Source organism: Ascaphus truei, unplaced genomic scaffold, assembly GCF_040206685.1.
Source record: "Ascaphus truei isolate aAscTru1 unplaced genomic scaffold, aAscTru1.hap1 HAP1_SCAFFOLD_1450, whole genome shotgun sequence".
NCBI classification, from domain to species: domain Eukaryota; kingdom Metazoa; phylum Chordata; class Amphibia; order Anura; family Ascaphidae; genus Ascaphus; species Ascaphus truei.
Window position 1 is genome coordinate 36,861 of NW_027454335.1, and position 13,868 is coordinate 50,728.

General features: G+C 42.9%; 1 long non-coding RNA gene across 1 annotated transcript; it reads left to right on the forward strand.

The window, feature by feature from the left end:
* LOC142475962 (uncharacterized) lies at window positions 1-11,820 on the forward strand. The gene is made up of 7 exons (XR_012791218.1): window positions 1-112; window positions 2,510-2,631; window positions 3,649-3,744; window positions 5,187-5,298; window positions 8,946-9,065; window positions 10,052-10,149; window positions 11,716-11,820. It is a non-coding gene; the product is annotated as an uncharacterized LOC142475962 (long non-coding RNA).
* Window positions 11,821-13,868: the final 2,048 nt, after the last annotated feature.

Here is a 13,868-nt window from a genome sequence, read left to right on the forward strand (position 1 = left end):
GTAATGAAGAATGGAAAAGTTATATTAAAATTAAATTGGAGGGGGACTAGATTCAGCATTTCATCATGAACTCTGCACTTGTGAGAATTTAACTTCTTGAATACCCTGACAGGTACACGCAACATTAAGACTATAATCTGCTGTGCAAGCTTTCGTGCTATACCTCCCCCTCAGGTTTTGATTTATACATTTGCTCCCTCAATTCATGTCCTCTAATATTTGAAAGCTCTCTCCTAGCATTTTCTCTTTACCACAGAACGTCATCCCAATGTAACCTCTCTCTTGTTCTTTCTGCTTGCTGTTTCCTCACTCCTCTGTTAAACTTTTCTAATTTCTCTAACTTCCACACTCCTGCTTTTATCCACATGTTCTCCTCTTTCCTTCCCCTACCTTTGCATGTGTCTACACACTGCACCATTTGTACAGACCTCTATTGCAGCTATTTCTGCACTGCTCAATGAAAAGCACTCTTTAATATCCTATTCTCTGTGCCCCCTCTCTCTGCGCCCCCTCTTTTGGCGCCTCCTCTCTGCGCCCCCTCTCTCTGCGCCTATCTGTCTCATTCTCTCTACGTCCCTCTCTCTCTACATAGAGCTATCTCTGTCTCTCTCTACACCTATCTCTGTGTCTCCTTCTATGTTTGCTGATGTGTGGGATATCTCTTATAATCTTGAACCTGCTCATATACACATCGGGCCTCCCTGCCTCTGCCTCCCTGCTAAGAGTGTTAACCTATCTAATGTAATCCACATTCCTTTCCTTACTTTTCTCTTCCCTTCTCCTATGCCATCTGGAATGTCCGTTCTCTGACTAACAAGGCTCTAGTTGTACATGACCTCTTCTGCTCTCATCATTCACAATCAGTCATTCCCCTCACCCCGTCTTACCTGTCCCACTGATTTGACTCTGCTTAATTAAACTCTCCTCTGACATCTACTCTAACCTCTCTGCTCTCTCTCTCTTTCCGCTTAAACTAACAATCTTATTAACTCTTACAATGCTATCCTCCTATCTATATGCCCCCTCTAGGCTCTGACACACTTGTCCCTCTAGCCCACACCCTTGGCTAAATTCCCAAACATATTCATCACACTTCCACTCGCTGTTCTTAATGCCTATGAAGGAAATCACACAATTGATATTTGATTTTTCTACAGTAAAAATGTCTCCAGTCCTGTATAAAGCTGCTCTCTGGGGCCAAACCACACTACTTTTTTTTCCACATTCATCAACACACAAATTTAATTTACGCTGTCTTTTTTTCCCTGTATTTGACTCCCTCCACTAACCTTCTCCTCACACTTGCCATCCTTCCTTCACTTCTCCTCAAGCATTTGACTACTTCAGAGTCAAGGTGGATGCCACCCACAAGGAGATTCCTTCTGTCCCTTCCCCCTTCTCTCCTTCTACCTAATTCTGCTTCTGCATTTGACTCCTTTTCTTCTCTTACAGAGCTGGAAGCTAATCATCTTCTCTTCTCCCTCTACCACATGCCCTCTAGATCATATCCCCTCACACCTTACTGCATCTCTTAGTCCCCACTCTCACCCACATCTTCAATTCCTCCCTATTCTCTGGCTCTTTACCCTCTTACTTTAAGCCTGTAGTGGTCACCCTTTTCTCAGAAACAACCTACACCCTATGTGCCTTACTAACTACCGCCCTGTATCCCTCCTGCTGTTTGTCTCCTAATTGCTAGAATGTCAACATTCTTAAATCACATTCCCTCCTGGATCCTTTACAACCTGCCTTTCGTACAGCTCGTTCTACAGACTGTGCTTAAAGCAAATTCCCAAGGTCACTTTTCCCTACTAATCCTACTTGATCTATCTGCTGCGTTTGATGCTCTCAATCACTCTCCTCCTTCATATTCTAAACTCTCTCTTGGTATCCGTAACACAGTTCTATCCTGGTTTTCATCATAACTTTCCTGTCGCACATTCTCCATCTCTGTTGCTAACATGTCTTCGTCTTCTATTGATCTGTCTGTGGGTATACATCAGGGCTCTGTTCTGAGATCTCTCTTTCTCTCTACATACTATCATTTGGTGACCTCATCAACTCTTTGTGACAATCCTATAAATAACAAATACAAATATCAGGTCATGGGAATAAGTGATTTGGACATAAAAGTAACATTTCGGAAGTGTGGACAACTAATACATCTTGTAGATTGCCTTTACAGTGTGATGTCATTGATTCAGTAGATTGTGTGCAGACCAGGACTGCAGTACAGTGTCACTCACATGGATGACTTGCGTGGTAGAAGCTCAAGAACAAGGATGTCAAACTCCAGTCCTCGAGGGCAGCAAACAGGCCAGGTTTTCAGGATATCCCTACTGAAAACCTGGCCTGTTTGGGACCCTCGAGGACTGGAGTTTGACATGCATGCTCTAGAAGGAGCACAGCTGTGGGTGGGAGGTGGATTTGCTTTGCATCAAATGGTTTGGAGCAAGGTTTATTGTATGTATTATCATAATAACAATGCAATGCTTAACTTTTATTTCAGGAGGGATGACTGCAGAACAGAAGTGAATATTGAAGCCATGTGTTCCTTTTCTTGCAAAAGAGAAAATTTGAAGGACAGTTGAAGAGAAGGAAAATTACTACACAGAGACAGATAAGCAATGTGTATATTTCTCATTTACCATTTAGTATTTGTCGTTTTATTGACTCCACACAATCCGGCTGCTACGGGTTTCACATTGAATATTTTCATCTCTACTCTACCCCTTCCTGTGATCTGAACCATGCAAGTTTTCGTTGATTCAATACATCATGAGTAGAGTGTGGCTACAGTATGAAGTAAAGACCCAAGGATCACATCTACTACCATTCATAACAAGAACATGTGCAGTAGCGCACAGCTGCAGTTCTATGTGATTGTTATGAAAGGTTGAGGTGGTTCAATTCTATGAATCTGGAGTGGGATGGATCCTGTTTGCATCATATGGTTTCATCTAGGCCAGTAGATTATATAACTCTCAGTACAGGTTACACATGGCATCAGTATTAGTATTTAAAGAGGAGGAAAGCTTCAATGTGGAGAACAAAGCCAAGTAATGTTGAAGTTACTCCTTTTACCATTTACTTGGTCAGTCTGTACTGTCTACTCCCCACACAGCTGCTAAGGATCTTCCATTTTAAATACTTTCACCTCCTATTCTGCACTGCTTTGCTGCCCATTATTCAGAGATGCCTTCCAGTCATGTTTACCACTCTGAATCTCTCTGCAGTCATTGGTTCAGCACATCATGGGTAGAGCATGGCTACAGATACAGCAAGCTATTATTATTTTACCGTCTGATCATCCATAATATTGCATTAAAACATAGAATATCACTTAATTTCCAAAAGATTCAGTGATGCTGATAATGCAGAATCTCACAACATTTCCCATCATAATGCCATAATGCACCAGTGGGAGAAATAATCCTTGCTATATCTGTACATTGTGTGACGTATTACCTCCATGACCATTGAGAGCAAGTACATCTTCTGTATAGAGCGGCTGTGTTATGATGCAGTTATTGATCATCATTGACATAATCACAAGAATCTTATGCAAAGGGAAATTGTCCGCAGCGAAGTGAGATTTCAGCCCCCAAACGTCTGTAATATTAATGCAATGTCTTACTTTTGTTGCAGTGAACACTGAAGAGACGGATCTACTACAACACTGTACAGGATGAGCATACGCTACAAGCAGCAAAATGATCTTGCAGTTGACAGTATGTTGTTCTGGTAATGTGCACAATTATTATTTATGGGCTACACACCACAGTGCTGGACATATTCTGTTAACTTCAACTCTACTCCTAACATGGAGATGTCTTCCTGGTGTTACTGATTCAGTACATCATATGCACAGTGTGGTTATGATATGATGGATTGATTTAATGAACCCACCAACCAATGATGACATCTGCATCATCTTCTGTAAAGTGCAGCTACAGCATGATATTATCAGCATTTGGTGCGGTATAATCAGAGGTATCTATGTGCTTTTGTGCCTGTTTTAAGTCCTCCAGCTTAACGCCCCTACACCTCCCACTACACAGGCATACTTACTTATGCATACACTGACATCTGGCATACCTACACACACCCCAGGGCCACTTCCTTCCCCTGATGTCAGGGAGAGGATGGGCATGCAGAGTGCAGTAAGTCTCCACGTTACTCTGGCCAACAGTCTTGGCCTACCTCCAGCATCTGTCACCCACAACATCTGTTCCCTCCTTGTAAAGTGCTGAACTATCTCACCTGGGTCAGTGCTATAGCTGATCACAGTGCCCGATCAGGATGTCACTGTGACAGGCAGCAGTGCAGATTGACCGGTCAATCAATGCAGTGCCGCAACATATGCACTAAATGAGATTTCCGTGCCCCCAGTCAGGTTACTCCCTGGGCAGTGACCCTGCTCACACCCTCCCCTAGTTCCACCTCTGATCACAATTATCTCTCTTGGAGAGTGTAGCAAATTGGAGTTGGGGGAATCTCACCTCTGCCATGCATGGTCACAATCTGGGCACAGGACCCAAATAGTGGGCAATGTGGCACTTCTTACAGTAGAGAATAAGTAACTTTATTCTTTACTTGTGTATTAAGGACCTTATTTGCATTAAATTCAGTCCACATGGGACCAAGACTTTCTGGCTTACTGAACAAAGTGGAATTGTTTCGTAGAGGGTGGAGAATTGTATTTTATCTGAAATTACCCCCTCTGCACAAAATACAAACAATTATACCCATACAAGTACCTTGTGGAAGTTGTTGCCCTCTATCTTCCTGTGGTCTCTCCCTGTTTCTCACCGTGCCTCCTCCCATTTCCTTGCACCTCTGCGTCTCCGCATATATCCCTATACTCAGAGCCGGCTCCGGTCAGTGACATGGGATGCCCAAATATGAGCATATCCATATATGGGCATCCATGCCACTGACCGGAGCCCACTCTGTTGCGGATATGGAGAGAGACTGGGAGATTTACATCCCCTTATAATTCATATGGTGCATAGTACCGGCACGTATTGTTTTACCGGTACTGTGTACCTTCTTACTTTCACACTGGTACAGTATGTGCTGCAGTGGGACTGAGAGGGATATATTGGTAACACATAGTCATTGGTGGGGGAATTCAATCCATTTTGAAAATAGTAATGCATTGTTTTTTACTTTTTTTTTTGCAGTAATGAAGAATGAAAAAGTTCTGTTAAAATTGAATTGGACGTGAACTGGATTCAGCATTTCATCATCAACTCTGCACCAGTGTGAATTGACGTTCTTTAATGTTCTGACAAGGTACATGCAACATCTCTTCCTCTACCCCTACACCACCCTCTGCCTCTTGCCTCTCTCTCCACCTCCCTGCTAAGCGTATTAACCCATCTAATGTAATCCACATTCCTTGTCTCACTTTACTCTTCCCTTCTCACGTGCCCTCTGGAATGTCTGCTCTACGACTAACATGGTCTATTTGTACATGACCTCTTCTGCTCTCATCATCCACCACTTCTCATTCCCCTCACCCCTGTCCTACTCGATACCTCAGCTTAATTGAACTCTCTCCTCTGACATCTACCCTTATCTCTAACCTCTCCTCACTTTCTGCTTAAACTAACTATCTTGTTAACTCTTACAATGCTATCATCTCCTCCTCCCTCCTCCTCCATCATCTATATGCCCCTTCTAGGCTCTGACACACTCATCCCTCTAAGGCCGTGATTATCATGGGCACACGCTTGGTCGTCCACAGTGCGTGCGAGCGATGCAGGGCCTCCCCGTCGCCTCGGACCTCAGTGCAGGGATTGCTGGAGCGACAGGCATGCGCTAACTTTGCCTTCTGTTGCGTGCTTACTATAGACGCAGCCTAACCCATGCATTGGTTAAATTCACAAGCACGCTCTCATCACACTTCATCACATCACACTGCTGCTCTTAACACCTATGGAGGAAATCTCACAGTCTGATTTTCTACACTAAACCTTTGTCCTGTTCTGTAAAACTCTGCTCCTTTTTTTAAGGTCAAACACTACTTTTTCCTCACTCATCAACACTCCAATTTAATTCACACTGTCTTCTATGTATTTGAGTCCCACCACTGACTTTCTCCTCCCACTTAACATCCATCCTTTATTTCTCCTCAAGCCTTTGCTCACTTGAGGCAAGGTGGATGCCATCCACAAGTAGATTCGTTCTCTCCCTTCCCCCTCTCTCTTTTTCTATCTAGATCTTATTGCACTCTTGACTCCTTTTCTCCTGTCACAAAGCTGGAACCTGATCTTCTCTTCTCCCTCTACCACATGCCCTCTCAATCCTATATTCTCACTCTCACTCTCACCCACATCTTCAATTCCTCCATATCCTTTGGCTCTTTCAACTCTTCCTTTTAAGCATGCAGTGGTCACCCCTATTCTCAAAAATAACCTTGACCTTGTGTGAATTTCTAACTATCGCCCTGTATCCGTCCTACCATTTGCCTCCTAATTGCTAGAACGTCTTGTGATCTCCCGTTTGATCAACATTCTTAAATCACATGCTCCTCTGGGCCCTTCACAATCTGCCTTTCCCAATGTAACCAATTATGTACATAAAGAAAATTCCCAAGGTCCATTTTACTTACTAATCCTGCTTGATCTCTCTTCTGCTTTTGATACTGTCAATCACTCTTCTCATTCATATTCTAAACTTTTTCTTCGTATCCGCAGCAAACTTATATCCTGGTTTTCATCATACTTCTCCATCACTCATTCTCCATCTCTTTTGCTAATGTGTCTTTGTCTCCTGTTGTTTTGTCTGTTGGTATACCTCAGGACTCTGTTCTGGGACCTCTCTCACTACATACTATCACTAGTTGACCTTATCAACTATTTTGGCCCTTGATATCATCTCTTTGCAGATGATACACACACCTATCCACCCTACCGTCACTCCTGCAATTTAGTCCCTAGTTTCGGGTTGCCTCCTGGCTATATCCTCCATGGATGACACTCTTCTGCCTTAAACCTAATGTCTAAAACTGAGCTCCTCATATTTCCCCCTAAATCTGGCCTAATATCACCTTTCTCCATCGCAGTAAACAGTACTACCATCATCCTGTCATGAAAGCACATTGCCTAGGAGTAACATTTGACTCTTCCCTTTCCATCTTCATTCACGACACTGGCTAAAGTTTGTCGATTCTTTCTCTGTAATATTTCCAAGATTTGCCCTTTTCTCTGTCAATCTACTGCTAAAACGCCAATGCATGCCCTTATCGTATGGGTTAACATACTGCTAACAGGGCTCCCTGCTTCACAACTTTCTCATTTGCAATCTATCCAAAACTCTGCTGCTTGAATAATTTCCCTTTCTCCCACAACAGTATCTGCTCATCTCCTCCTCCTCCTTAAATCCCTCTCCTTGCTTCCCATCAAGTTTCAGATCACCTACAAAGTTCTCCTCCTTACCTTTTTGTTAAGGTTCTCTATTAGTGGTGTACCGAGTACCCGGCGTTACCCGACACATTTCCAGCTACCCGGACATTACTCGAAACCGGCCACTGAGAAGTGGACTTGGCCGGGTAATACCCGGCGTCGGGTAATGTCAGGGCAGCTGGAAATAATCTTTTATACTTACCTTTCCTAAGACATCTAGGATCAGCAGCAGCAGTCCTCTGATGTTGGCAGCATCAGAGGTGTCTTCACCTGGCGGGGGGAGCTGCAGGAATCACTTCCACAGCACCGAAGCAGGTAAGCTGTGTCTGTGAGCCTGCAGCTCCCCCGCCGGCTGAAGACACCACAGATGCTGCCACCGTCACAGGACTGCTGCTGATCCTAGATGTCACCGCCACCCGGAAGGTAAGTGCCAAACCGTGTACCCGACCGGGTAGAACCTTTCATTTTGGCCGGGTACCCGTTACCCATTTTTTTATAGTTGAGGACCCAGTCCAACACTATTCTCTATTCATCTGCTCCTTCCTACATATCATCTTTGGTCTCGTTATGCCCTTCCTCGTCTCCTAAGCTCTACTAATAACTGTCTCCATTATACTTCTTACACCTCTACTGCGCACTCGCTCTCTTGCCTGAAACCCTTTCCCATCAATTTACCTGTGAAACTCACACACACTCAGTATATGCCAACATACCCTCTTCCACCCACATTTAAGATCAACCTTAAAATTCACAACTTAAATTAAGCATTTCAATAGCTTTTACTCGTTGCTACTGTCACTCATTCAGTCACTAACTATTGTTCCCAAGAAGTGCTTTATACTACAAGTACCCACCATTAAGGACAAGCATTGTCATCTACTGCACTTGTTCCCCCACCTGTTGTCTCTCTGTAAGTCTCCTTACATTTCTCTTAGATTGTAAACTACCCAGGACAGGGATTTACTTTCCTATTGTCTGTTTTTGTTTGTTGAACTTATTGTATAATAATTTCCTGTACTTTTTGGTCTCTCTTGTAAAGCGCTGAGTACACAATGGGTGGTATATAAATAGAGATATATGCAGAGTCTAGAGACAAGGCACACGTGTATAGGTAGCTACAGTTTATCCGGGACCGTATGCATCCTTGAAGTGCCTGTCCCAGTTATTTTCTATTGATTGCAATGTAGGAGTGTCTGTCCTGTCTTATTTTTTTTATTATTATTATTATTATTATTATTATTATTATTATTATTATATATACAAAGATATATACAAAGATTGTTTCCTGTCGTTAGCATGACATTGTGTGACACAGTGTGATGTCATTGATTCAGTAGATTGTGTGCAGACCGGGACTGCAGTACAGTTTCACTGACATGAATAACTTGTGTGGTAGAAGCTCTAGAAGGAGCACAGCTGTGGGAGGGAGGTGGATTTGCTTTGTATCACATGGTTTGGAGCAAGGTTCATTGTAAATATCGTCAATAATAATTATAATAATAATAATGCAATGCTTAACTTTTTTATTTCAAGAGGAAAGACTGCAGAACAGAAGTGAATATTGAAGCCATGTGTTCATTTTCTTGCAAAATAGAAAATTGCAGGACAGTTGAAGAGGAGGAAAATGACTACACAGAGACAGATAAGCAATGTGTATATTTCTCATTTAGTATTTGTCGTTTTATTGACTCCAAAAAATCCGGCTGCTAAGGGTTTCGCATTGGACATATTCACCTCTACTCCACCCCTTCCTGTGATCTGTACCATGCAGATTTTTGTTGATTCAATACATCATGAATAGAGTGTGGCTACAGTATGAAGTACTGACCCAAGGACCACATCTACTACCATTCATAACAAGAACATGTGCAGTAGCGCACTGCTGCAGTTCTATGTTATTGTTATGAAAGGTTGAGGTGGTGCAATCATATGAATCTTGAGTGGGAGGGATCCTGTTTGCATCATTTAATTTGATCTAGGCCAGTAGAGTATATAACTCTCAGTACAGGTTACATATGGCATCAGTATTAGTGATTTAAAGAACAGAAAAACAGGAGTGGAGAACAAAACCAAGTAATGTTGAAGTTACTACTTTTTACTATTTACTTGGTCAGTCTGTACTGTCTACTCCCCACACAGCTGCTAAGGGTTTCCATTTGAGATACATTCACCTTCTACTCTGCACTACTGTGCTACCCTCTATTCAGAGATGAGTTCAAGTCATGTTTACCACTCTAAATCGCTCTGCAGTCATTGATTCAGCACATCATGGGTAGAGCATGGCTATAGATACAGCAAGCTTTATTTTACCCTAATATTGCATTAAAAAATAGAATATCACTCAGTTTCCTACAGATTTACTGATGCTGATAATGCAGAATCTCACCCTCCCATCATAATACACCAGAGGAAGAAATAATCCTTGCTATATATGTACATTGTGTGACATATTGCCTCCATGACCATTGATGGCAAATACATATTCTGTATAGAGCAGCTGTGTTATGATGTAGTTGTTATTGATCATCATTGAGATATAATCACAAGAATCTTATGCAAAGGGAAACTGTCATTAGCATAGTGGGATTTCAGCCCCCAAACTTCTGTAATATTAATGCAATGTCTTACTTTTATTGCAGTGAACACCGAAGAGACGGATCTACTACAACACTGCACAGGACAAGAGTATACACTACAAGCAGCAAAATGATCATGCAGTTGACAATATGTTGTTCTGGTAATGTGCACAATTATTATGTATGGGCTCCACACCACAGTGCTGGACATATTTTGTTAACTTCAACACTACCCCTACCATGGAGATGTCTTCCTGTGATTGGTGTTACTGATTCAGTACATCATATGCACAGTGTGGCTATTATAAGATGGATTGATTTAATGAACCCACCAAACACTGATGACATCTGTATCATCTTCTGTAAAGTGCATCTACAGCAGGATATTATCAGCATTTGGGGTGATATAATCAGAGGCATCTATGTGCTTTTGTGCTGGGTAAAGTCCTCCAGCTGAACCGCCCCCCGCCCCCCACCCCCCTACACCTCCTGCCACACAGGCAAACTTACTTACACACACAGCACACTTACTTATGCACACTGACACTTGGCATACCTACACACACACACCCCACAGCCACTGGCATGCATGCAGAGTCCTGGGTATGCAGGATGGGCATGCAGAGTACAGAATATCTCCACCTTGCTCTGGCCCGTACTCTTGGCCTACCCCCAGCATCTGTCACCCACAACCTCTGTTTCCTCCCTGTAAATTGCTGCACTAACACACCTTGGTCAGCGCTACAACCGATCACAGCACCGGATCATGTCACTGTGATAGGAAGCAGTGCTAATTGACCGGTCAATCAATGCCACGTGGCAACATACGCACCAAAAGAGATTTCCATGCCCCCTGACAGGCTACTCCCTGGGCAGTGACCCTGCTCATCTTCCACCTCTGATCACAATATTCTCTCTTGGAGAGTGTAGCAAATTGGAGTTGGGGGAATTTCACCTCTGCAGTGCATGTAGAGTCCTGTATGCAGAGTACAGAAAGTCTCCACCTTAGTCTGGCCCGTACTCTTGGCCTACCCACAGCATCTGTCACCCACAAATAATACATACACTAATACTCCCCACAATACACACTTTAATACCTCCTCAATAATAATCTCCCCAATAATATTATAGTCTTAAACACAATATACACAATACCCCCTAACACAAGATACCCAATCTAACACTCTCCTCTGCACCTCAACATAATATACACACTATAATACCCTACACACAATATAATACTCCCACACACACACAATATACACACTATCCTCCTACCGCCATAAAACACAACCAATAATACACACACACTTTGTGGATGTTGGGACCAGCTCCTTGCATGCACCAGTGAAAGAGAGAGGCCTGCCATCCGTGCCTCCCTCCGTTTCCCATCTTCTCCCTGTCTCTCTCCCTCCCTTTCTTTGCATCTCCCTGCATCTTTGCGTATACCCAGTCAGTGACGGCTCCGGTCACGTGATGCCTTAATATGGGCTTATCCATATATCTGTTGCAGAGATGGAGAGAGACCTGGAGATTTTACATTTCCTTATAATTCATATTGGTACTTAGTACGGGCACTTATTGTTTTATCAGTACTGGGTACCTGACCGTACTGGCCTACGAGTGAGAAGGGAATATTGGCATCACACAGTTACTGTTGAATATGTCATTCAATCCATTTTGAAAATAGTAATGCAATGTGGTTTTGTTTTGTTTGCTTTTTGCAGTAATGAAGAATGAAAAAGTTATATTAAAATTAAATTGGAGGGGAACTGGATTCAGCATTTCTTCATGAACTCTGCACTTGTGAGCATTGACCTTCTTGAGTGCCCTGACAGGTACACGCAACTTTAAGACTATAATCTTCATCAACTGCTGTGCAAGCTTTCGTGCTATACCTCCCCCTCCGGTTTTGATTTATACATTTGCTCTCTCAATTCATGTCCTCTAATATCTGGAGGCTCTCTCCTAGCATTTCTCTCTACCACAGCACGTCATCCCAATGTAACCTCTCTCTTGTTCTTTCTGTTTACTGTTTCCTCACTCCTCTGTAAAACTTTTCTAATTTCTCTAACTTCCACACTCCTGCTTTTATCCACATGTTCTATACACTTTCCTTCCCCTACCTTTGCATGTGTCTACACAAAGCACCATTTGTACAGACCTCTATTGCAGCTATTTCTGCACTGCTCAATGAAATGCACTCCTGCACATCCTATTCTCTTCCACCTTCCCTCATTCTCTACGCCCCCCTCTCAAAGCCCCCTCTCTCTATGTCTCCTCTCTCTACGCCTATCTGTCTCATTCTCTTGACGCCCTTCTCTCTCTACATATCCCTATCTCTGTCTCTCTCTACACCTATCTCTGTGTCTCCTTCTATGCTCGCTGATGTTGGGGGATATCTCTTATAATCTTGGACCGGCTCATATACACATCAGGCCTCCCTACTAAGAGTGTTAACCTATCTAATGTAATCCACATTCCTTTCCTTACTTTTCTCTTCCCTTCTCCTGTGCCCTCTGGAATGTCCACTCTTACTAACAAGGCTCTAGTTGTACATAACCTCTTCTGCTCTCATCAGTCACAATCAGTCATTCCCCTCACCGCATCTTACCTGTCCCACTGATTTGCCTCTGCTTAATTAAACTCTCCTCTGACATCTACTCTAACCTCTCTTCTCTCTTCTCTCTCTTTCTTTCTGCTTAAACTAACAATCTTATTAACTCTTACAATGCTATCCTCCTATCTATATGCCCCCTATAGGCTCTGACACACTCATCCCTCTAACCCACACCTTTGGCTAAATTCCCAAACACACTCATCACACTTCCACTTGCTGTTCTTAATACCTACGGAGGAAATCTCACACTTTGTTTGATTTTTCTACAGTAAAAATGTCTCCTGTCCTGTATAAAGCTGCTCTCTAGGGCTAAATACACTACTTTTTTCCACACTCATCAACACTCAAATTTAATTTACGCTGTTTTTTTTCTCTGTATTTGACTCCCTCCACTGACCTTCTCCTCCCACTTGCCATCCTTCCTTCACTTCTCCTCAAGCATTTGACTACTTCAGAGGCAAGGTGGATGCCACCCAAAAGGAGATTCCTTCTGTCCCTTCCCCCTTCTCTCCTTCTACCCAAATCTCCTTCTGCACTTGACTCCTTTTCTTCTCTTACAGAGCTGGAAGCTAATCATCTTCTATTCTCCCTCTACCACATGCCCTCTAGATCGTATCCCCTCACACCTTACTGCATCTCTTAGTCCCCACTCTCACCCACATCTTCAATTTCTCCCTATTCTCTGGATTTTTGCCCTCTTACTTTAAGCCTGTAGCGGTCACCCTTTTGTCAGAAACAAACTACACCCTATGTGCCTTACTAACTACCGCTCTGTATCCCTCATGCTGTTTGCCTTCTAATTGCTAGTGTCAACATTCTTAAATCACATGCCCTCCTGGATCCTTTACAACCTGCCTTTCGTACAGCACGTTCTACAGACTGTGCTTAAAGCTAATTCCCAAGGTTTTTCCCTACTAATCCTACTTGATCTATCGGCTGCGTTTGATGCTCTCAATCACTCTCCTCCTTCATATTCTAAACTCTCTCTTGGTATCAGTAACACAGTTCTATCCTGGTTTTCATCATAACTTTCATGTCACACATTCTCCATCTCTGTTGCTAACATGTCTTCGTCTTCTATTGATCTGTCTGTGGGTATACATCAGGGCTCTGTTCTGAGATCTCTCTTTCTCTCTACATACTATCATTTGGTGACTTCATCAATGCTTTTGGCCTTAGATATAATCTCTATGCGGATGATACACACACAAATCTATCCACCCCTGTTCTCACTCCTGCAATCCAGTCCCTACTCTTGGG